Genomic DNA, 6000 nt, shown 5'->3' on the forward strand with positions numbered 1-6000 from the left:
CTTTGGAGGCCCGCCAAACGTGCATCAAGATTTTTGGTGATCACCGTGTTCTTCCCTGCAGTTTTCTCAGATGTAGTAGAGCTCAGCTTGTTTCTTTTTGGTTATTGCACCGTTGAAGGGCTCGGTGGTATTTCCGGGGGGGGGGGGCAGCATCAATTGCTTGCTGGTGTTTCCAGGCGTCCCAAGTACTGGCTCTGCTGCCGTGACCCCTCTCTTCTTGTTATTTTCTCCCTCGCTCATTGCCACATCATTATCTCGGCCATCAGTGCTCAAACCAGTGTATCCCTCATCAGTATAGGACTGGGACGGGTCCCGGCCCCGTCCTCTGCCCGACCTGCCCCGGCCACGCCCTCCTCTTCCTCCTGAGCCTTCACCTGCCCCTTGGCCTTCTCCTGGTCCTCTCCCAGGTCCTCTGAACCAAGTGGCCTCTTGATCCTTAAAAACTAAAGCTTTAGGTTGATGAACACCATCTCCACATTCCTTAAAGAGATGCCCAAGGTATCCACAGACATCACACCAGTCCGGAAGACGTTCATACTTGACCCTAAAGATGATTCTTTGGACTGTGTCCTTCTTCTTTATCACCAGAGAAACTGCGTTCTTTAGGGGCTTAGTGACATCGATTCTAACCCTAACCCTTGCAAAGTTCCCTTCAAAGTCCTGCGACTTGGGCTCGGCATAAATGAACTCTCCCACCATGGCCGAGAGAGCTTTAATCTTGGAGTAGAAACCATCTGGGAGATCATGAATCTGCATCCAGATATCAGTTTTGTTCAACTCTATCGATGAAGGCTTTGTGACCCCATCATAATGTGATAACACCACAGCCTTTCCTTTGAATGTCCAAGGCCCCTCTTCCATGACCCGTTCCCAGTCGCCCAAGCAGCCGAACTGCAAGGTATATATGTTTCCCTCTAATGGCCCGATCTTCACTTCCTTTGCCAGGTCCCAAGCAGATCTCATGTTCCTGAAAAAACAATACTGGTTGTAGGTTTTCTCCGTGTGAACTCTGGCGATCGCCATCCATCTGGTCGCCTCCTCAGGGATTTCCTCATCTTCCACGACCACGTCCAGGAGATCATCTTCCTTCAGCCCCAGCTCCTCCATCATCGCCTCCAGATCGGTTTTTTTGGTGCCCGATCCCGATGTCGCTCCTTCCATTAGATTTCTTGCTCGAGGTTTCCTGATCCCGCGAGCGGTGAAAACCCTAGCCCGAAAACCCTGCCCGGCACCGCCGGCGAGGCCCCGCGAGCCCCGACGGTCACTGGCGGGAGGGTAGAGGGAGGGGTAGCGGTTCTCTACGGTGGCGGGGACGCCGTCGCCGAGAGGAAGGTGAAACCCTAACGAGAGGGGTAGTGTTTACTGAGGGCTCTGATGCTTCATTCGCTTCTAACCAGCGCTAGCCTTGATGGGCCGCTCCTCTGGTAATAATTTTGGGGGTCCGGCGTTAAGTTGGACTGGGCCGCTACTCCTTCTCGTGATGAGCCCACCCAAATCCACTCGCCTCCCTCTCCTGACCTCTCGTCTCTCTCTCACGACCTGGGCGGTTGTGTAGCCACCGTCGAACACCACCATCCATGGAACGCCGCCTCCTCTTTGCCTAACCGCCACCATCCTCTTTCTCACGTTTACCCTCAAGATGCAACAGGGAGGGCTCCACTCCCAGATCGATCACGGCGCTACACCACTGAGATCTGAACCAAATTTATTCCTACATCATGTGTGGATTCCTTGGTTGCGCCACCGCCAGATCCAGTCTTGCTAGATCACCCGGGCGGAGGCAGGGTGAGCACCTCCTGGCAACCCTAAGCCAAGCTAGATTCTTGTGAATCCACGATGCAAGGAGTCCCCCCAAGCGGCTCAGAGGGGCTGGCGTGGAGATAGTCGGGAAGGATGCGTTGCCATGGTGACCACAACGAGGTTTCAGTGCATCCACGGTGAGATCTCTATAATTGCATATGTACCATGGAGTGTCCGTTTTTTTCCCGACGACCCACATTGTTCTTCTTGGCTAGGTTGCCCACTGTCTCTATTTCCCCTCTTTCATGTATAATTTGGTGGTAAATTGAGATGGTGTCCCCGTTTTTTTTTCATGTTGCATCGCGTCCGATGGTGCTGCAGGTCAGTTACTAGCCCAATTACTTGGGTCCTGATTCCTCGGGCCTTCTTTTGTCAGGACGCTCGGCAACTTCGCATGGGGCTAACTCCAAGCTGGGTTCATCGGCTCCACTGTGTTTGTCCGCCACCAACACACTCATTCTTGCCTAGGTCGTTCCTCTCCTTGGTGTGTAACGGACTGTGGTTCAGGTTGAATACTCAGCAAGCTTAGCCCATCATTGACGCCTTCTGGGTTGATTTAAAATTGGGATAATAGGTTTCTTGATTGTTATCATGGTAACCTTTTTTTTCTGTGAGGTGAGGATTTCACATTGGTTCTGATCAACGATTGAGAGTAAGCTTAATTATGTTCCATCTGAAAAAAGATAGGTATAATTTTAAATTTCCGTAATGTTTTTTACATTGTGATGATGACGTTAATTGTTGCTACTCTACTTCGCATACATCAATTTAATTTCATATTCATGGCTTTGTAACGTGTTGAGAGGGAGTATAACATCATGGCCGATGCTATATATTGTAGTACTAATTCCAGTCGAGCCATGATTATATTTTTGGAGGATGTTGAACTCAACGGGTCATATTCTTAATGATTATTTCGGATCCTCTATTTGCCGAGGGCCCATCGGTCATGAAATCAACTACGGGTGATTTTAATCTATATGCATCCTCACGTCTGGGGAAAAATGAGAATGGAAACCTTCACCATGGAGGATTTCCCAGAGAATATAAGGGGTGTTAATTACAAGGCTCTAGGAGAACTGTTCAGGGTGTGTGAGCACAAAAAAACACAGAAGACAACTGTGAAATCAACATGAAAGGTATATTTCCTTTCTTAATTATTAATCTTGAGTTTATATTCAGAGTAATACCTTGTTCCATTCAAAGGTTGGATAAAAAGCAGGGGACAAAATAGGTGCTTGATTTTACTGAATCTGCAATTTATTTTTATTTTTGAGTTGTGAAGCTCCAGTACAATAAAACGTGTGTGGAAGAAAATGAAAGCTGAGGTGTCATTTCATTCATGTTTGCTTTGTAATACTCCTATTTAGCAGAGCAATTGGCTCAAGTATAAGCACAAAAACACAGGATGTGCCACAACAGAACTTATTAACTATGTGGTGCCACAACAAAACAGTTATCCATCAACAAACAAAAGATCGATAAGGCTTGACCAACTTCACACTATTCCCCTGCGTGTCAGCTAACTTTTAGTTTAATTACTAAGATATTTATGTGTTAGTTCAGGCAAATTTACAAGCATGTTTCAAATCTTCATATATTTATAGAAATTCCTATCTTTTTATAGCAAATATAGAAGGGCGCGGCAACGCGCGCCAGCATGGTCTCTAGTTGAGAACAGTAAAACTGCATCTAATCCCTGCCCTCTCAGTAATTAGGCATTTCTGGCCGTTGGATTTCATTAACTTGGCATTCTTCACCGTTGGATCTTCAGTTAGCTGTACCTTAATCGCGAAGTGGGCTAAATGTCGCAAGGGCAGGGAAGTACCTCTTCGTGATTCAGGGCAACCTCTACCTGGTTGCCTAATTCTCCATCTTGCCTTTTTCATGACTAATTTCTACATTTCCTGACGGCCAGGCAGTCGAAGCCCTAGCACGCACTCCAGCAGCACGGCGCAGGCCTCCTGCACCACCTGCATGGCGCAATGCTTTGAGCTTCTCTTAGCGGCTTGGAGGTGAAGCCAAGGTGGAAGGGAAGGTTTTACTGTAATGCTCGATCTTACATCTTGTATCGACAGTGGTGGCCAGCAGTGGGAAGCTTACTGAAATCAACTTATATGGTCCGATCCCCTCTCTACTTCTTTAAACAATGTTCAAAGCATACAAAGTATGCTTAATTATTCGTTTCGCAGAAATAAGGTCTGGAATATTTTCCTGCAAAATAAAGGTCAGTAACATAAATATTTGGATGGTGAAGCTTTCACTGGTGCTCCGTGCACTGATCGTCCGACAAGCGGGGCAACGGCAGCCACGGCGCGCGGTGGCTGGCTTTGCTCAAGCAAACTATCTTCCCAATTAAGTTTTTGTGCCCCGTGTTTCTTGAAGCTATCCAGAATTTGATTTCTTTGACAGTGTACATGTCATGTGTTTGATGCAATGCACAAGAGGAACCATTGTGCTCAACGGTCTTTATTCTCTATGTGCGAAGAGCCGAGGATTACATCATGGACTCAGTACAGCATATGCCATTAACCTCCATTGTCCATTGATTTAACGGATGTTCATATCAACTTACCGTACCATTTATGTTTCAGGTACAATGTGTTGGCTCAAGAGCTACCGGAGTTGTCCGCTTCTTAATATTTGGACAGTTGAATTCAGGAATATATGAGACATGCATTTGAATTAAGAGATGGAGAATCTGATTATACCTTGCAAAAGGTGCTCCGGTAGGGGAAACTGCTACTTTTGACAATAAAATAGATGCCATCATATCAGTGTATTGTTAGCCAGAAATTTCTCGAGCTTATAATTTCTAGGCATTTAAGTATTCAATTTGTGTAAATGGTGCTAGATTCAGAGCTTAGAGTGGTAAGTGTATTATTACCCTGCATTTTTGCTTGGTCATATAGGTTATAGAAGTATCAGATTCGACTATAAAGTTGTGCACAGTTCACTTATAACATATATTTTACTGTCCTTAATGACCAGGCAAATAACATCAATGTTACTGGGCTGCAGGCATCCTCCTTCTGCTGCGATGATGCATATTGCATTATGATTTCATAATATTCCTTTTACACCGATCTCCTGAAGTTAAACATGAATGCAGACATGAAGAATTATTATGGAAGTACTACAAAAGCAAGCATTTTTAGGTGGTTTAGAAACTTCTGTCAGAAATTTCCTATGTGGTGTTCAAGTTATAAAGTAAAATCAATACCTTTTGGTGGATCACCTTTTTTCACTATTCATGTTATTAGCCTAATTATGTCTCTTATTTTTTGTTAAATAACATTATCAATAATATCCCTTCTAATTTTACAAGGTCACGTAAATTTAGTACTCCCTCCATCCCAAAATAAGTGACTCAACTTTGTACTAACTTTGTATTAAACTTAGTACAAAGTTGAGTCACTTATTTTGGGAAGGTGGGAGTATTTAGTTGGACAGATTATGCAAAGTACATGATAATAAAAAAGACCCATGCTGATCTAATTGAGATTATGCCCTGAAGTTTTTATCATAAAATAGTGAAGGTTAATCTAACATTTCTCAAGATGGTTAAGAATGACCTTCCCAGATATCGTGAAGTAATGTCATGATCCCTTTGATTACATATATCTATCTATCAATCAATCAATCAATTGATAAACTGTCAATGCAGTAAAATCAAGAACAAGACAAGTTGATCTGTGTGTTTCCGATTTCAGTGCTAAGGGAGATTATTTAACGCTGATTGTACAACGTCTTTATAGTTGTCTTTTTTACCATACAATATGATGTTGTAGCTAAAACTCCTAGCAGGTTGGAATCAGATTTTAGAGACTGATCTTACAACTACGCTACACAGACTATGCTATGGTGCTCCGACCTGTTAATCAAAAATTTAAAGTTCATTGTCTTTAAATTCTATGTAACTTATTTCGTATTTAACATCAATATTCCATGCCATAACATATTTATCAAATTTCCCGCCATTATAGGCAAAGCGCCATCGATGATCTAGTAATGGTAAAGATGGGACACCGTCATCTGATATTTCTTGCTTTTATGATTTAGGTATCCCACTACACATATATGCTGAAATAATTACAAGATGCAATTTTTCTTTTGCTTAAGTTCAACGGTTTAGACTTATCTGAATATGGTATGATCTTTCAGAATGGCAACATGTCAGTGTTGCCTAATATCCGTATA

The 6000-nt window shown here is 43.6% G+C and overlaps 1 long non-coding RNA gene across 3 annotated transcripts; it reads left to right on the plus strand.

Moving 5' to 3' along the window:
* The first annotated feature begins 1507 nt into the window (after positions 1-1507).
* Positions 1508-5067, plus strand: LOC119314784. Of its 3 annotated transcripts, none has more exons than XR_005152458.1 (5): positions 1508-1937; positions 2177-3920; positions 3993-4313; positions 4395-4529; positions 4822-5067. It is a non-coding gene; the product is annotated as an uncharacterized LOC119314784 (long non-coding RNA). The 3 variants fall into 3 exon arrangements; XR_005152457.1 differs by having other exon boundaries at positions 2177-2939; positions 3512-4313; XR_005152456.1 differs by having other exon boundaries at positions 2177-4313.
* Positions 5068-6000: the final 933 nt, after the last annotated feature.

This window comes from Triticum dicoccoides, chromosome 6A (assembly GCF_002162155.2).
Source record: "Triticum dicoccoides isolate Atlit2015 ecotype Zavitan chromosome 6A, WEW_v2.0, whole genome shotgun sequence".
Taxonomy (NCBI): Eukaryota; Viridiplantae; Streptophyta; class Magnoliopsida; order Poales; family Poaceae; genus Triticum; species Triticum dicoccoides.